The sequence below is a fragment of the Strigops habroptila genome, chromosome 18 (assembly GCF_004027225.2).
Source record: "Strigops habroptila isolate Jane chromosome 18, bStrHab1.2.pri, whole genome shotgun sequence".
In the NCBI taxonomy this organism is placed as follows: Eukaryota; Metazoa; Chordata; class Aves; order Psittaciformes; family Psittacidae; genus Strigops; species Strigops habroptila.
The window spans coordinates 3,193,837-3,212,812 of NC_044294.2; the positions used below are offsets into that span (position 1 = coordinate 3,193,837).

General features: G+C 58.2%; 1 protein-coding gene across 1 annotated transcript in view; it reads right to left on the reverse strand.

The window, feature by feature from the left end:
* Positions 1 to 7,199, reverse strand: part of GRM4 (glutamate metabotropic receptor 4) — a 47,740-nt gene extending 40,541 nt beyond the window's left edge. Inside the window, exon 1 of the mRNA XM_030473525.1 lies at positions 6,961 to 7,199. The gene's annotated coding sequence lies outside the window, so the exon portion shown is untranslated. The remainder of the gene's footprint in view (positions 1 to 6,960) is intronic.
* Between the last annotated feature and the right edge of the window lie 11,777 nt (positions 7,200 to 18,976).

Below are 18,976 nucleotides of genomic sequence, written 5' to 3' on the forward strand. Positions count from 1 at the left end.
GGCTGAAGATCTCCCCAAGCCTCCTCCCTGCACCACCTTCACTGGCTGAAGGACCCGGGGCTGTTTCCTGGTGCAGTTTTCTATTAACCTGCCATGAGTCCCCACATCTTGAGCTCCACAAACCGAGCAGGCTCAGAGCTCATCTGTGGCTTAAGCAAGAGCCGACCCGGGCAGGCGCTGCCGAAACTCAGCACTACGGATCTGAATCGCCACCCGAAGCACTGCAGATCCCGCCGCTCTTCCTTCAGACCACTGATTCCTGAACCAGCAGCTGCTTCCTTGCAAGATCCATTATCGACATCTTCCAGCAGCAAATATCGACAGCACCGAGGGCTCACTCGAGCTGTGGCAGGAGTTTGGCTTCCTGGCTGCCCCACGCAAGCAACCTGAGGGTCTGCCCGAATTAAAAGTGGCAAGGACGGATTGTCAGCTTTGTGCTGAGAGCATCGGGCTGCAAAGGCCCTCGGACCCTGAGCTGAGTGCCCATGGGGGAGGAAGGAGGGAGTGCATGGTCCCTTGGGAAATGGGTGGTGAAGGCAATGGGAGCAGTGAGATGCCCCAGGGCTGTGCCCATGGACACAAGCTGCATCTTAACCCACATCCCAGCGCCTCTCGACAGCCCCTCTGTCCCAGCCTCACACCATTGCAGAAGCCCCCTGCTTGCAGCTGAGTGGGGTCTTACCTCTGACCATCCTCCTGCAACCCACTGTGTCCCCACTGCCTCTTCTGTTTTCACCACACAGCCACTCGAGTGGGCACAGGATGCTGCCACAGTCTGAGCCCGAGATCACTGCAGGACAGCCCTTCATCCATCTCCCCATGCCATGGAGCTGCCCCTGCCCAAGCAGCACAGCCCCTGCCTCAGTTTCGCCTCTGGGGAAGGCTCTCCCATGCAGCCCATCCCTGCTGTCTCCAAGCAGCTACTGATGGATGCAGCACATGATTAATGCAAGGCACCAAAAAGCAGAGGAGAGCCGAGCAGGCAAATGCATTTCCCCAAGCAGGACGGGCTGCAACAGCAAGACCAAAGAAGCAGCTTAAATGAATCTCAGCTCAAGCGCAGAGCCTGGTACCCAAGCCTGTGCCTGCTGGGCTGGATCCTCAGCCAGCCCCGTGGGTGCTGCCCACCAGAGCCGGCAGTGCCAAGCCCCTTTACACCACGGAGGAGGTTCCCAGCTCCGCAGCCACCCCAGCCAAGGAGGACCCTTGCCTCAACTCACCTCCATAAATTATGCACATCCCTGCCCGCTGGAGCCACTTGAAGGCCCATCTCCAAAGCGTTTCTGACAGCCAGGGCTTTTAAGCAGCCAGAATTACCCAGTGCCGAGCTCTGCTTCAAAAGGCAGGAGTTTAGGAGTGCTGCAGCGCGACAACCACCTGCCCTAACCTTCCCCACCACCGGGAGAGCCCCACGCACACAGACCCACACGGATGGGGACCAATGATCAACCCTCTGCACGGTGCCTCTCCTTTGCAAGAGCCACCTCGTGATCACCAGCAGGGGAAAGCGGCTCCTGCCACAGCCTGGAAGCGGGTCAGGCTCTGCCTGTGGCAAGGAGGCAGAAGATGGGGAGACCCCAGGATGCTCAAGCACCGCAGCCTCGCACCAGCTGAAATCAGGTCATTTCCCGCATCCTCACACCCTCCACACCCTGGAGCTGTGACATCTCTGCCCAGCGGAGAGGTTGTGATGATCACCATGTGGACTCGCTCCTAGGAAAGTCCTCGGAGCCCACGACAGCTCCGGCAGAGCTGGCAGTGCCCCCAGAGCGCACAGCTTCTCCCTTTCTTCTTTTAAGCCTTTTCCTCTGTGTTCTCTCCCCTTTGTGCCTCCTTTGATCATATAATCTGAACGAACTGAAGGTAAAAATATCACAGCAGGCAAGAAGAAAGCGCAAATAATGGGGGGGGCAGGGAGGAGCTGGTTTGAATCCCTCACTGAATCATTAGGGGAGATGCAGCCTGAATTACCTGGCAAGCCTGTGCTGCAAACGGCCTGAGGCTCACTGGGAAGGGGCAGGAGATGAGCATCCTCTTCCCCCCCCCAGTCACCCTCCTGCCTCGAGCATCCTCACGGCCGCAGCCCAAATGTTGGTCTCACCCATGCTGGGGATGCACCCAGTGGGTCCTGAACATCTGGAAGGAGATGCACATCTGGAAGGAGACACCTGCCAACAGCAGGTGATCATGGAGCAGGGAACAGCAGGGAACATGCTACAGGCAGCAAGGGGCCAGAGCAGCCCTCTTGCCCCATCTGCACAGCTCTAGGGGAGCACCACTGCAACAAGTCAGGTGCAGGCACGCACCCCAAGGTGGTAATAATGGGGTGGGATAAATGTCTGCTTATCACAGCACCAAAGGAAGGAGCAATGCTGCTTCCTCCCACTTCCCACATGCGTGTCATCAGAGAGGAACATGCCTTTCCATCACCCTCTTCCCAGCCATGCCACAGCTGGATCTGTAATCTGGAAAGCGGTGCAAGGACTAATCAAACAGAGCAGATCTCCAGAACCTGGGCATGGGACATTGCCTGAGCCCAACTGATCTAACGATCTAACAGGGCTGCTGCAGAGCCGGGGGGGCCACAGGCAGTGCTCCCAGGCTGTGTCCCTGCCCTGCTGGTCCCCAGCACTCCAGGACACGAGGCCAGTCCTACTCGGTGTCATCCTGTTCCCCTCTAGTGGTGACCATGCCAACAAGCCACCGGCCAGCACCGGCATCGCCATCCATGAAGGCCCCTGGATCGGGCGAGGGCAAAGGCTCAGCTGGGCACAAGAAATCAAATACTGATTAAAAACTCCCCTGCGCCACGCTGAGCTCCTGCTGCAAAACCATCTCCAGTGCCCAGAAACAGGCACCGGCCATCCCGGGCTTCACCTCCGCAGTTCCTTCCCATCCTTCTTCCATGCATCCCTGCGAACCCTGCACTGGTGCCCACGGGGCTGCAGCGAGACACAGTCCGGGCTCGCCACATCCCGCAGAGCTCACAGGCACCGGGATGCAGCCCCTGGACACACAGCCCCAGACGCAGCGGGCTGCACCCAGAGCTTTGGAGCCAAGGCAAGTGCCCAGGTCACCCCCCAGCCTGGTGCTGCCACAGCCCTGGGAGCAAACAGCCCACAGAGACCCCTAAATCACACCGACCCATCCCCAGCGCCCAGTCCTGGAGGCAGAGGAGACCTGGCCCATTGCAGCTGCACAGTACAGGGGGCTCTTTGCTGGAGCCCCCCCCCCCCCCCCCCCCAACGCAGGGATTTCGCAGCAATGAAAAAGCTCCTTCGTGGGAGGGAGAAATAAATAAATAAGGAAGGAAACGGCCCATTTCTCTCCTCGCTCCACTCCCTGCAGGACTCCCAGTCAAAACCAAGTCATTTTACTGCCATTAGCTTCGTGGAGCCCGCGCCGCTGCAGGCAGGCGAGTTCACGTCTCATGTGCCATCAACCCAAGCGCTCGCTAAGCGCTAATCACCGGCTTTATCACCTCGGCTTTATCACCGCCCGCCCGCCCGCAGCGGGCAAAGCCGGGAGGTGAGTTATCCGCATCCCAGCCAGGGCTTATCACACGGTGGCCCAAGCATCCCACCCCTCTCCAAGCAAACCCTGCTCCCATGGACCACAGAGCTCTGCCTGCAACAGGACCGGGCTCTTTTAGCTGCACAGGACCTGTTGGCTCCCAGCTCAGAGCCAGGACACTCACTGGTTTTGCATTGGGACCATCCAGTTATACTGGACTTGTTAAACCAGGCAGAAGCTGAGCCGGTGATGGGGTCCAGAAGACGCAGGAATAAGCGGCCAAGAGGCTGCGCCCAGCACTCACCAGCACGACCCCATCCCTAGCTGCCAAGGAGCCGGTCACCCATCAGCCCACCACCTCAGAGACCTCCCAGCCCAGCACCAGCACTGGGAGGGCTGTGCCGGCTTCTGCCACGCAGCCACGGACTCGCCGGCAGCTCTTTGAAAATCAAGGCCATTTCTTTCCCCACCTGCAATTCCTCCGGCAAGCGGGGCCAGCCGGCACCAGCACAATATCCCAATTAGTGCACACTTGCTCTTCCCCCCCCTTGAAGCAATAACAGGAAAGTTTGCTTTGGCTCCTGGGTTTTTTTCATTGCAAAAGCGCCACGAAATACAGCAGAATTTTGACACGGAGAGAGGGGACGTCGGGTTAAGTTCTCTCTACAGGCAAAACCTTAAGTATTCAGGTCAAGTACCTCAGCGTTCGCTTGGAGAAAAAGCAAGACCGCGGCTCAGCAAGCAGCGGTGAGCAGAGACCCCAGATTTTACCATCAAAACCCACCCAACATGCTCCAAGACACAGCCTCCCCCCAGGAATTCCTCAATCGATGCTCAAACCAATATTGCAACGCTTGCATAAGCCCAAGTCCATCACCAGTGTGCTGACTCGACCTCTCTGCAAGCAGGTCCTGCCAGCGCCTGGCTCAGAGCCCCACAGGGGGGAAGCCGGGTGTCACCATCCTCCTCGCTGCCCCTGAGCATCCCCCAAAGGATGCTGAAGAGCAAAGAAAAATGCTCCCATCAGACCCGGGGAATATTCATCATGCAAGATATATATATAATATCCTTAACCGCAAGCAAGCTCCCTCCTTTCCCTTCCCTCCCTGCTACCAAGCAGGCCAGAGCTAATCCCTCACTTTAAAGGACCAGATGGAGCAGCGAGGGGAAGGCAAGCAGGATCCGGCCACGGAGCAAGCGGCAATGGCAGTGGCTCACCTTGCGGGAGGCAGTGCAGGGTCTGTGCCAGCAGCCAAGGCACAGAGCTCCAGGCGGGAGAGGCCGGAGGGAAGGAAGGAGCCGGCACTCATCCCCACTCCTGCCATGTGCAGCAAAATCCCACAATTAATTTTTGATCACCTTCTGCAAACTGGGACGACGCTGGCTCGGAGCGCGAGCGCAGCCTGAGTGCCAGTCCCCAGCGGTGCCCGTGGCACGGCACAGCGCTTCTGCTCCCATCACACCTACACCCTGAGACCGCAGGCTGGCAGCACGAGTCCCTGCCCATAACCAGCCCAGGGAGCGCCCGGTGGGGGCAGAGACCCCCGTCCTGAGCCGGGCTTTGTGCAGCGGGAAACTGGAGCACTCCTCAGAGGAAACCCCTCCACAAGACACGAAGCCCGAGAGGAAGAGATGATGCCCGCAGTGGGTGCGAAAGCCAGGGAGGGCGGCAGGAGCAGGTTTGCGTATGTTATAATTAGGACCTGCCACATCTCCAAGCCGTTGCCTTTCTGGGAAGAGCTGGAAGGGGGTGGCTGAGCTGACAAATCCATCCTCCTCCTGCCTGATGCCAAAGTTGAAGCACGTGATGCTCTTTTTTGGGGAGCCAGCAGGCTCTTCCGCAGGGCGATGCTGGCCCCTGGAATGCGGGACCGGGCCACGGCTGCACCCAAGCTTTGGTTCCTGCTGTAAAATCACCTTGAAGCTTCCTGCTCCGCTGCCCCGACACCCCGGGGTGCAGGTCAGCACCCCAAGCCCAGCACCTGCTGCCATCCCAAAAACGGGCTTGCCTGTGCCCCCCCGGCCCTGGACAGCTGGAGCCCACTGCTGCCTATGGGGACCCACCACCCTGACAAAGACAGATACTCCCCCACCGCCACAGCCCTGCACTGCATCCCCCCGGCCCGACCAGGCTGGCCAAATGCAGCCAGGATCTCCGCACATCCCATCGGACCGTGGCTCCCAGCACGAAAGGCAGCAGGGCTCAGGGAGGAAGGTCTTGCGCCAGCAGATAAATCCCTGGTTACAGGGAGCAAAGGAAATTCAGCTTTTTTTTTTTTGCTTTTGGCAGTTCTCTTGGCATTTTTCCAAGCTCCTCACTGCATTCAACAGATCGGCTCAGCTCGCTCCCTCCCCAGGCCCTGCCGGTGAGCTCCTCGGGTCACCCGAGCCCGGCTTCATGCCATCCTCTTGCCGAGCCCCAAGCCACAGGTCACCCGCAGCAGCGGTGGCAGTGACTCACTCCGCAGCCTCTGTCACAGCCGCCACTGAGGGCAGCGGGCTTTTCCCCAAAACATACAGCAAAACACGCCAGCTGGCAGAGCACGGCAAACTCATCACACCGGGAGGAAGAAGAGGAGGAGGAGGAGAAGGGCGGCGAGGCTGTGCCCGGGCAGGCGGTGGGAGAGTTCTCCGGTTTTTTCCCACGGCTGCCAACTTCCCCAGCAGCTCCCGAAGCTGCACAGATCCGCGCTCCCAAATAGCATCGAGGAGCAAGAGAGCATTACGGGGAGGAAAACAAACCCGGGAGCGTGTCCCCGCACAGAGCGGGACCGGGGCTGCCTCCGCGGGGTCCCTCCAGCTCCGGGGAAAGGTCGCATCCCCCAGAGCCCCTCCAAGCTCAAAGGGGCAGCCCCCTCCCCGCTGACCTGGGCAAAGCCCAGGCTCTCTGCCCCTGCAGTGGGCTTTGCGGGCCCCGGCCGCTGCGGCGAGACGAGGGCAGCCACCCGCCTGCGGCTCAGCTACAGCCACCAGCCCCTGCCCGGTGCCTCCTGCCGTAAACCCCTTCCCGGCCCCGCTCAGCCCCCCAGCTCCCTCCCCGGAGCCCATGGGTACCTCTGGGGACAAGCTTGGGGACTGGAGCAGCGTCTCCCCGCGCCCCCCACGGCGGGGTTCAGCAAGGCGCGGGAGGCGAGGGGCAGCCCCACAGCCACGAATAATGCCACGAGTGGGAGAAGGGAGAGCCGGGGCGCAGCCGCGGGGAGGTAGGGGGCACCCGGGGTGGGAAGACGACGGGCTGGGGCTCGTTGGGGTCTCCCTGCTGCAGCCTCGACTGTCGCAGCCCCCCCGAAACAAGAATAAGGAAAGGAGGAAAATTTGCTGGAGCGTTGCGGGAGGGGGGGGCTGAAGCAGGGGGGCCGCAGGAATGGGGAGGAGGGGGCACCCCAAACCCCCGTCAGGAAGGTCCCGGGGGTGCTCCGCGCCCCTCCCGCGCCGCCCCGCACTTACCCGCGGGCAGCGCGAAGTTGGCGGCGCCGCCGACCCCGTCTCCGCCCGCGGCCGCTGCCCGGTGCCGCGATCGACCTCCGGCCCCGGCGGGGCGCGGGCACCCCGGGGGGACCCTGCGGCATGCGGCGGGGGCAGCCGCGGCCCCCAGCCCCGGCCCGGGGAGCCCAGCGAGCCGCAGCCGGGCGGGACCCGCCGCGCTCCGCGCACCGCAGCCGCGGCGAGGAGGAGGAGGAGGAGAAGGAGGAGGAAGAGGAGGGGGAGGAGGGCCGGGGCCGTGGAAGTTTTGCATGAAGAGGCGCTGGGAAGCCCGCCGCCGGCTTTGCCAGCCTTTTAAAGCACTAGCGCACCGCGGCGGGGAGGCTGCGGGGGACCCCCCGCACGCGGCCCCAGCTCCCGGCGCGGGGAGGGGTCTACAGCCCCTCAAATCCCCCTCCGCCTGGCACAAAGGGGCTGCAAAAGTCCCGGCCGGCGGGAATGCGGATGATCCTGGCCCCTCTCATGCCCTGCTGGCCCAGCACCTCTCCCCTCCTGGTCTTTGCATCAAGACGTATTTTGCTTGTACGCGTCCTTCTCTCCCTGCCCATCGCCTACAGCCATCATCGCGGCCATGAGCACAGCAGCAGGACTGACCAGAGTCTGGGGCCTCCAGACCCCGCGGTACTAAAGAGCTGCTCGCAGGTCACAGCCTCCAGTTTCAGTATCTGCAGAAGCCCACAGCAGCTCCCCTAGGTGCAAACACATCAACCTTTGCCAAGCCCTGCCACCCCAAAATTCCCCTCCACACGGTGGGATCAGCTCCCCAGGGCAGTGACAAAGGAGGAGGCTCTCACTCCAAGCCATTGCCCTTCCCGTCAGCCTCCCATGAAACGATGCCAATGTCCCACACGTGCTCATGGAGCACAGCTCATGCATCACCTCCTTTCCTTACCAAATCACCCCCCAGCCCCAGGCAGCTCCGAGGAGCCCGTCATGGTGTGTCGATTCATTAATCCAGAGCAAACACAGCCCCCTAGTAATGGCCATTGACACATTAACTGCTCTGATCCATCATGATAATGAATGCAAGAAAATCGGTCACGGGAGCAATTAGGGAGCATGCTCTCGGCACCCAGCCTGTGGGGACCCTGATCCCTGCACACAAAGGAAGGATCTGGCTGCAGGGAGGGCTCTCTGCACCTCCACCTGCCCCTTTGAGCACCAAAAAGCAAAGTACAGGCCTTCCAACACACATTTCCAGCCTCATCTTCCCTAAGAGTTGGTTTGTGTTGCTTGCTTGGAATAGCGAAATTCCTGGTGCGGGGTCAGCCAGGTCCCAGACAGGAAGGGTGCTGCTGCAGATGGCTGGGTGCTGGCAGCCCTGTCGCCCAGGTCCTGTTTAGGAGGCTGGAGACAATCTGGTTTTCCAGAAGCACTCAGGAGTGCCCAGCTCCCAGCACAATGCCCTGGCTGAGCCTTTCAAGGAGCTACGCGCTCTCCAGCAAGATTCACCCGCCTGAATAGCTGGCCAGCCATCCTCCTGCCATTAAAATAAGTAAGTGGCCATATTCCCATGGATTCAGATGCTCACAGGATCATGCCAGAGCACTGTCTCCTGCGGAGAGACCAGGCTGTTGCAGTGATTTCATTTATAGCAAGAGTCAGAGCAGTTCTCATTGTTATTCTGCTCTGGTGCAGGGGAGCGCAGCCCCGGGAGGGGGACAGCCCCATCCAGCCCCACAGTGCATGCACACACGGTGTGCAACCCTCATCCATGCCAGGAACTGAAGCAAAAAAACCTCGGTGCTGTGGCTGATGGGGAGGGGACACAAGGAAGGGTGATGGTGACAGCCCAGCTCTTAGCTGCAATTTTGTCCCACCAGGAGCAACCTCTTGTCCTCAAGCAGGGCTCCAGGGCAGCGGCTTTCACCCAGTGTCTGCCTGCCCTGGGGGTCCATGACTTACCTCCAAAAGGCTCCCAGGGGGGCAAGGACTGCATAGGGAGCAGAGCAGTGGGTGGGGGGTCAGAACATCAAGAAGCCACATTGTCCCCACCACAGGCAGCCGCTAAAACACTGCAACAGGGTTGGGCGAGCCCCCCAGACCCAAACAAGGACCCACATCTGGGATCACCTGGTGACCCAAGGGGGCTATTTGGACCAGCATAATGCAGGGCACAAAGGCAGGAGGGGGTGTGAGCCCGTCAGTGCCCAGGGCCACTGGGAGGAGAGGAGCCCCCGCCACTGCTTCAAGCCTCAAAGATCAGGTCACCCACAAGCCAGGGCTGAGCAGGCTTCAGCCACCGTGGGATAAACTGGGCAACAAATCCCTTTGCCAAAAGCAGCTCTCAGAGGCACCCTGAGGTCAAGCGCTCTGCTTCAGGTTAGGTGAAGCCCTGAGCTCCCAAGGGATTTCAAAGACATGTGCTCTGCCTTCTGGAAGAAATGAGGGCATCCCGCTCACAGCCTGGGGTCTGGCAGCACAGGGCAAGGCAGTGCCTGCTCTGCTTTGCCCAGGTCCTGAAGAACGGCTGGGGTAAGGTGTCTGGGCATCACCTGCGTTGCTCCAGCATCCTGCTTACCTGGAGATGCTTGGTGCTCACTGCTCCCCTGGGTCTGATAGAAAATAATCACCATTCAACCCCCCACCCAGTCTTGTGGAGCAGAGTCCCAGGGATTTGGGGGATGCTCTTCTACTGTGCAGCATTTCGTCTTCTCCGAGCCTCATGGGCCACACATCTCCCCTTCTTACACCCCTCTTCCTGCCATCAGCCAGAAGCCAAAATATCATCAGAGCACTTGTGTCACCATCAAGAAAATCAAAACACAATTAACATTTGGACAACGCTGCTGAGGTTCCCCCAGTGGCTGAGCAGGACGGGTAGGGACCGACAGGGAATACCCAGATATACCATGAAGCAGCCCACGCACAGGGTTAATGCGTTTACCCCATGAGCAGTTCGGCAAAGGTCACTGGTGCTGCAGCCTGGGCACATGGGTCAAGAGATGATCAAATACTCCAGGAGAGTTCAATACTGTCAGCAAATGGATGCAGCATTGTCCTCCGCAGGATCAATACAGCTTCATCAGGCTCAAGGCAAGAGGAACTGAACAAGTCACTGTCTGTTCCGGGGTTGGAGGTGTACACCCCAAGCCAATTCCCAGCTCCATGTTCAAGTCCATCCAGGGATTTCAGGGTGTTCCAGCCTCTCCAGGGCCCCCAGCAGTGTTCCCCAAGCCTCTAGGGCTGGCAGACCCCAGGAAGGAGGTGCTGGTGTTCGTGGAGCCCCCTCAGTCCATGGAGACAGGCACCGCTCCGGCCACACAGCATCCAGCCTCCCACTGCCCGGGCCCCATTCCAACAAGGAAGGTCACCATGTCCACTGCTAAAGCCACCTTCAGGGAGATTTGCCATTTTTAATTTATTGTTTGTTTTTAAATATAGGAAAACATGAAACCACACGTTATGGACTGGACTTTGCAGCTCTGCTCTGCAGAAGGACTTTGAATAATTTATGGGCAAATCACCACCTTCCTCTTCATGGGCCACAGAGACAGGCAGAGTGGGATCCATTGCCAGCACCTGTAATTGCCTTGGTGTGGATTTAATTCCCTCCTGGATAGAAGGGTGGGGAAAATAAATCTTTAATTCAAAGTGAAATATTAATAGAACTGTAATTAGGTGTAATATCTACACAATTAAAAAGAAAGAGTTGCAGCAAGAGCTATTTTCATGTGTATTTAAAACAAAATAAGTTTGCAGGGTAAGAGGAAGAGGGGGCTGTGAATGTTTTCCTAGTGTCCCACTTATCTGGGGGAGAAACATGGGCTCTGGCTGGTCAGTGCCTCCTGACCGGTGTTCAGTGACACAGGAGGAAACAAAAAGCTCGTTTGCAAGAGAAGAGAAGAGGAGGAGGATTTAAGAGGGAAAAAGAAAGGAAGAAGAACACATTGACACTTTTGTCATGCTCCCTGGGGGTTTTTATGTCAGCAAAGGGAAGGTTTTCACTGATGTCAGGCAGAGAAGAGCTTTAAGCAAGAGGATGGGGAAGAGGAAAAGTCTCTGCTGTAAGTTTGCAGGGTGATTCAGGCTGGTTATTGAGCAGGGTGACCCGGGCTCACCCCCCCACTGCCATGTACCAGCAGAAATTGCATGAGCTGCTTTCAAAAGCCATTGAGTTATCCTGCGTTGGGCAATTAGAGCCAGGGATGGGAGTTACAGAAGGCATCAACAGAACTGCAAAACAAAGCCAAGCAACAAAATAATTCATCTTGCCCTCAAAAAATACCTAAATAGCAGGCCCAAGGGAAAAAAAACGCCACAACCCAGCCTTTGATTTCTTTCTGAAAGAGACTCCTACACACAAACAGCACATGAATATGGGTAATAGATACAGATATTTCAGAGAGCAAAAATGGTACCGACCGCACTCTTATTGGATCAACATTCACACAGCGAGTCCATGTTTCTCTCGAGGAGTGAGGATAATGGGATGCTGAATGTCAGACCATTTAAAATATATATAAAACTCATTATATATTTCATGACTAACCGGATTTTGGTGGAAAGAGTTGCATTTTAAAGAAATGCAGCGGGGGGAGAAGCCCATCGGGGCTTGCGGGGAGGAATTAGCAATGAAAGAGGGATGATTTGGTTGCAGGCTGAGAGTGATGACAACTCCTCCTTGTGAGGAAGGCTGCTGCAGCCGTGTCAGCTCCCTGGCAGCCCCCCATTCACTCCTCACTAACACTGGGGGCTCCCAAGCCCCTCCAGTGTCTCTCCTGCATCCCAGAGTCCTGCCAGGCACCTGCATCCCACCTGGCTGATGTGGGACCCCCAGAAGAATCCCAACTGAGTCCAAGCAGCCGGACCAAGGGAGGACTTCCCCCATCCCCATAGCACTGAGGGGATGAAGCACACATCCTCGGCAAGCACCGCTGCTTTGTGGCAATACCCATCCCGGCCAAACCTCCTCCAGCTGCCACATCGGAGCCTCTTGTCGAGGATTTATTCCACTCTCCTGGGTGTATGCAGCCTAAAAACTCCCCTTTGTATCTCACTGCCTCCGTGGTTCAGGAGGACAAAGGCCTCCTGCCTGGCTGTCGCGGCTCTGAGCTCCAAGTCAGGCAGCACCAAAGCTCTTCTCCTCGACAACACTTCCACCTATCGGCAAGACTGCCAGCAAGGAGAAGCCCCACGGCACCCACATCGCACGTGCCGGCACCCACATCGCACCCCATCGCACCCTGAGCAGAGGCCAGCTCCTTCAAACCCAAGCTGCCAACCCAACTGACCTGGTGCTATGAAGATCACAGTTATTTTACCCACTACCAGCATGGGATGGGCTGGGACATCTCCAGACAAACATGTTAGAGTTGTCCATGAACACACACACAACGCTTTGACAAGGCACATTGATTTCCTCCCCTCCCTACTGGGATGCGTGGATGAGCAAGCTGCCAGCCCTCACCCAGAGGCAGAGAAAACTGGCAATGGACCCAAGTCTCCTCCTGTCCCAAGCTGCTCCCATCCTCTTGAGAAAGCTGATGGGGAAAAGGGAAGATGGAGGAGGACAGGTTTCTTGTCTCAAGAGCAGCCCTCTGCAGTGGGAGCTGGCCCTGGCATGAAACATCATTGATGCTTCTCTGGCTAAGGCTGAGCAGCAGTGAACACCCTGCAGCACCTTCCTGCTGACACCCAGCCCTCCCTCCCCAGAGCTGAAACCCTCTAAACAGTCCTTAAAAAAACAAACAGCCAAATAGGCTGATTCCCTGGTTCTGGAGGTTCTGTGTCAGAGCACAGGCTCACATGGCACAGGTTCAGGGATGAGCAGCGAGAGGCTATTTTGGGCAAGAGCTTACTCCAGATTTTGGATCTAAACAATAGAGAAACACAAAGAGCTGAAGCATAATGTTACATTAGAAATCTCTCGTTGTGCACCTTCAGCACCTTTTTTCACCGGTGCTCCACAGAGCGCAGGACCTGTCCCTGAACCACAGACATGGCTCAAACTCATCACATTTGTGCTCAGATCACCCCACATCCCACAGGCGCACAGGTTTGGAGATGCTGGTGATATACAGCTCTGGCCAAAGCCACCATCCTGCTGCCAAAGCAAAGACACTGGGTTGTTAATCCCGGGGGGACAGAGGGCAGGACCTGAGACACGGAGCTGCCCAACAAGCCAACAGCACTGGCCACAGTAGTGTCATTAGCACAGCCATGCATTTTAGGCTGAATACTGCACCAAGCAGAAGCCACTTCCACCTGAACTTGAAGCACGGCTGGGGACAGCGAGGGGTGGCTTTTATTCTCATCTTATTTTTAAACCTTCATCTGGCAGCAAGAGCCTGACGTGTAGCTTCAGGGGTCCCAGTGATGCTGCCCTGCTCCTCTGGACCAACCTTCCTTTTGTCTCTGAAGACAGAGATGTTCCCCTGTCCCGAGTGCAACATCCTGGGGACACAGCCCCAACCTTAACACGGAGGGGGGTTTCGCAAGGAAAGGGGGCAGACTGCTCTATGTGCACTTCCAGTTGGATGGAGGAGAGGTTTTTCTACCTGCAGGGATGCTTGGCAGCTGAAAATGCTTTCTTTAAGGGGGAAATATTAAAATGAAGAATTAAAATAAAGAGGAAAAGGAAGGAGACAGCACATTTGGTGGTAAAATGAACTGTGGCAGCCAGACGGCACATACTCCCTCTGCACCAACAAGAAAATCAGAGGAATGTCTTTGTGTATTAACCAACACAAAAGCCACTGATGGTGTGGAGAGTTAACCCTCTCCTCTTTCCTGACCAGCCAGGCTCAGGGTGCAGGATATAGGCAGGCGACAGGGTAGACCTGAGAGCAGCACATCTCATTGCCAGCTCCCAGCCAGGAACAGCCATGAGCCACCAGGGAGAGACCAGCACTGGAAAACTGCAGGGGGCTGGATGAGCCCAGCACCAAGCATCGGCATCTCGAGCACCCAGCCAGGCATGAGGACACACAGGAGATGGGGAAAGCAAGGAGAGCACGGAACAGGCCAGTGAGGGTGCACCGCGTTGCTTCACAAGTGCCTGGGGAAGCGGCAGGACCCCTCTCTAAGGCCTCCAAGCCAGCAGCTAAAGGTGCTCATCCCAGAAACTGCCTCATTCACTCTGCGTGCCCCAACCTCCTTTGCTGGAAAGCAAAATGCCCCAAATTGGGATGGATTTGCACCAAGGGCTCCTCCAGCATGCTCTGCCTGCTGCTGCAGCGGGGGACGAGGGGCAGAGCTTGCTCCCCACCCTGGGAAAGAGACCCTGGGCAAGCAAAGCCCCGTGGAAGCAGGGCAGCCTCCACCATGGAGCTGACCCCATCAAAACAACACCCATCTTCTCCTCCCAACTTTTCCATAATTCATGCAACAACCTCCTGAAAGAAATATCTTCCTTGGGCATAAAATATTCATGGCCTCATACTTTGCAAGGAAACACTGTCTTCCTTGGAGTGTGACCAAGCAGTCAGGGCTGGCACAGATTTGCCTTTGCAGGAGTAATTATGTTCCTCATAGACCAGATGCTGCAACAAGAGGGGCTGCACCAGGAAGGGCCCCCCCAGCCAGCATCTGCATGTATTCCCCATGCAAGAAAGCGGCTTTGAAAGAGGCATTAAAGGGCTTGGGAAGAGGTGGGATGGATCCTGCACCATAAAATTGCATCCCAAGAGATTTCCCCATCCTCATGGCTGCATCACTTTGCACCAACAAAGCCACTCCAGAAGGGACCAACTCCCCCAGTATCCCCCTGGATGCAATCCAGCCCTATCCCAGTCACAGCCATCTCCTCTCACACTCCCACATGCAGCTGAATGTGCCTGTAAGTACAAACATGCCTGTACATACACACCTGCCCCAGGCCCAAATCCCATTCCTGCTCACAATTTGGATGCTGGTCAATTAATGAAGAGCTCCTTCATACTTCACTCCATTTGCAGAGCTCAGCAGAGGTCCCTGGCCCCGTTCAGCTGCACATTATTCAAACCCTTTATTAGCAGTATTATTTCTGCTTGCTTTTTCTCTTTGCCAGCACTGGCACCCAGATGTGCTCCGCAGCCACCAGGCACCAAACCCCTGGGGCAGGTGGGTCTGGGGACATCTCCCCAGCACATGGGAACATCCACACTGAAGCAGAGCCCCCAGCCTAGTGATGGAGGGTTCCTTTAACCACCCCTCAGGGACCGACTGGGCAGGCAGCAGCATGTGTTTAATCATTCGCATCCTGCCCAGTGCAACATGTGCTGTAATAAAACATGGCCCAGATGTCACAGCTCCTCACACCATGAGCCAATTAAAAATAAACAAACAAAGCACCCAAAAAACCACCCGAAACCAACAAACCTTTACCACCAACCTGCCTGCAGCAGCCAAAGCCAGAACTGGGTGCTCCAGCCATGCCAGGGCAGCACAGCTCCCTTGCATCCCACTCAGGGGTGCCAAGGGGGTGCATTGCCTATAGCAAGGTAAGGTCCAACAAAGCTCCCATCCCCTGGGACAAAGAGGGGTGACAAAGGCAGGTGCATTCCTCGGCTCCGAGGGTGCTCGGTGCTGGGGAGGAGAGGAGAGAGCACCCCAGAGCAGGGAATGGGGGTTACATGGGGCTCAGCACGGTGAGATGGTTTGTACAGAGCAAGGAAAAATGATCTGGAGAAATCTGCATCGAGGATCAAAAGCCAACGATAGCAGCGATGAATGGGTCCCACGAGAGCGGTGCCAGCAGCCGGGACCCCCAGCCGGACCCCCAGGCTGCCGCATATCCCAGCCCACACCAGCGCTCGGGTCCCACATTTCGATTCAGCATCTCACATCTCCAGACTTCCAACAAAATCCACCAGTGCCTTCCTGTGGCCGCCGTCCTCACTGCAGCCATGCGGCGGGATGCATCCAGCCGTGCTGGGCTCCCTTCAGGCCAGGGGGGAAAGGGAGGAAGGTATTGGGGCAATTCACTGCCCTAACACCCCCCCCCTACATGGCTATGGTAAGGACTGTCCCCTCCTGCCCCGCATGCAAAGGGTGTTGCACAGCATGAGCACAACCCGTCTCCCATGACCCTCATTACAGATGGTGCCACACAAGTCACGTCCCCAGCACCTTCCCCAGGAGCCTTCCCTAAACCTTGAGGGAAAACCCCCCCTCCAGCCGATGCACCCCAAGAACTCTCCCCAAGGATGCTGTGGAGCAGGGACCCTCCAGGCACCCGTTAAATACATGCTTCTATTTAGGGGCCGATGGTGGGGTGCTAGCCCGGGGGTGGGCTGGTTTAGGGGTGTTCTCCCTGCACAGGGGCCCTGGAGCCTCTCATCTGGAGTGGGAATGCCGCTCCGAGTCACGCCAAGCCGCCCCCCAGCCTGCGCCGTCGTGATGCTCCACAGAAAGACTCACACGCGCCTCTCCGGCTCCAGCACCTACATACAGAGCAGCAGTTGCTAAGCGAGCAATTAATCAGGCCCCGGAGCCGGCTGGGAAGGCGGGTGACAGCCTTGCAAACTCCCACTGAGCTGCTCTCGTGATGGATGGAAGGGACCAGAGCACACGAGAAGCCTCCTGCCCACTGCAACGAAGCCATGAAGCCAGTAGGTACCATGTGGGAACACCATCCCGGGCAGGGGCCACAGGGGTGACAACACTCCGGTCCCCCCACTGCAGGTTTGGGGGCAGAGGAGTAGGATGCTCAGCCCTATGGTGGCTTCCAGCCCTGTGGAACCCCCCTCCCAGCCCCTCACCCCTTCCCTCCATGCTCTGCTCCTCTTCCAGCATGTCTGTGCCATTTGAAAGCTGACCCGCAGCATCGCCGGGCAGCGCTCGGGCCAGGCGCCGTGTAACCGGAGCCGGGAACGACCAGTGACCACCCGGCCCGTTATAGCCAGCCCTAATCCTCTGGCCAGGCTGGGTGTCACACCTCCCCAGGGACAGGACAGCCACACGGCAAGGCGAGGGACACGCCACATGCCTGGGCGTCCCCTGCTAGGGATAAACATGCTGCCGCTGCGGTCCCTGCGGGGCAAAGCAAGCAGTTTGTGGAGAGCTAAGCCCTGCAGCCGGGCCACCACCATCCCCTGTCCATCCTGTCCTCAGGGGACCAAGCAAGCCCCTATGGGGACTGCCACAGGCAAGCTGGAAGATGCAGGGACATCTGCCCAGCTTCATCCTTAGCCCGCCCCAGAACCACCCCGCTCCCCAGAGAAGGATGCTGAGACTCATCATGTGGACATGCCTGCGGGCAGGAGGAGGGCACAAACCCCAGCAGCACAGGCTGCAGCACAGAGGCTAGCCAAGGCTGGTTCCTGCACACTCTGCTTTTGAGGAGCAGGGACCAGCCGCACTTCGCACCTCCCGGGCTCCCAGCTGGGCTCAATCCACTGCTCCCGCAGCTCCAGCCCCGCGCTGGGTGCAGCTGACCCGGCAGGAGGGTTGGGATGAGCAGCAGGGATGAGCAGCAGGACACCCCGGTCCCTTTCCACCCACAGCGCAACCAGCCCCTCGCATGCCTCAGTTTCCCCTCACTGCCGGAGGACAGGTCCCCCCCACCCCACCGCTCCAGAGGGATGCTCCTTTTGATTCGTGTGCGACCGGCTGCAGGGAGGACACAGCGCGGGGGTCTCCGCACCCCACGGCGGAGCATGGCCGCGCGAAGGGGCTTCGTCCCCCCAGCCCGCCCCGCTGCAGGAGGCCGGTCCCCGTTAGGTGGCAGCAGGGGACCGCGGTGCTGCCGCCGCGCTTGCCGTCACCCGCTCCATCAAAAGCGGTTATTAACCCCCCCGGCCCGTGGAGGAGGACACGAGTCACGGCATCCGCAGCAGAGAGCAGGGCTGCCCCGGCTCCCTTTGTCACACCACAGCCAGCTTGTCCCCGTCCCCCTCCCCGTCACCTCCGGCATGTCCCCCCCCACCTCCGGTCCCTGCCTCTGTGTCACCCCCGGAGCTGGGGACACCGCCAGCGGCTGAGTCACTCGTGACCACTACCTGAGTCACCGCGACGGAGGGAAGTCCCTCGGTCCTCGATGCTTTTCCAACTGGAGCTGAGTAAAAGGGAAAGTGTCAAAGAATTTGGCTGGGAAAAGTGTTTTCTTGGAGCCCCGACAAGGAGCAGCCTCTCCGGCACATCCCCTTTGCCACAGTGAACTCGGGGTTACCGGTAGCAAGCGCAACCCGGAGCAAACAAGTACACGGTGCCTGCGTCCGTACACCCGCATGGGGGGCACTGCCGGGAACACCCCTCCAGGGGGAAATATGGAAACGACACGAGGTGCCAAGAGATGTGGCTGATGAGTGTCCTGTGAGGTGCTGCCCTGGGTGGGAGGATGAGCTCAGGACATGGCCCTGCACAAAACTGGTGCCTACTGGGAACAGCTTGGGATGGATGGTCTCTGCGCATAGGGCAGCGGAGCTGCCGTCTGCCTGGGGAACTGGGGGGCTCCTTACCCACCACACGGCGCCTGTGGAGCCTCCAGGGGACAGAGTCCTGGACTGGGAAGGGCAGGAAAAACATGTCCCCTGTCCCTTGCACCGTGTCTCCCACATCCTCTTGCACCACAGGTCCTCAGCTTCCTGCAAGCCCCTTACAGTGCATCCCCAAACCCCTTGCACCATGTGCCCCCCGCCCCTTGCGACACCTCCCTCCACGCTGCCCCTGCCACCCCACCGGGATGCTGTGGCCACAACCAGCCTCTCTGCTGCCCTGTTCGGTTTTGATGTGCCACTCGCAATAAAATACCTTGATTAAAAAAGAAATCAGATTCCTGTATGAGCCAGACCTAAGTCCACAAGTAATGGCCTCTTTGCATTCTCCTCCACCACATCCCCCGTTAATGATTTACAGAGGTTCCTGCCTGGCCTTGTTACCCCTCTTTGTTAGCCCCAGTCCATGGCAGGCTGGGTGGGGGCTGCAGAGGGAAAAGGGGCTCCAGGGAGCACCCACAAGTATTTACTCACTTTCTAGCATGTGCCCTGGGTGCCCCTGAGAGCAATGGTGGGGCTAAAGCTAAAGGTGAGGAGCCCCAGGGTGAGGAAAGTGCTGGATC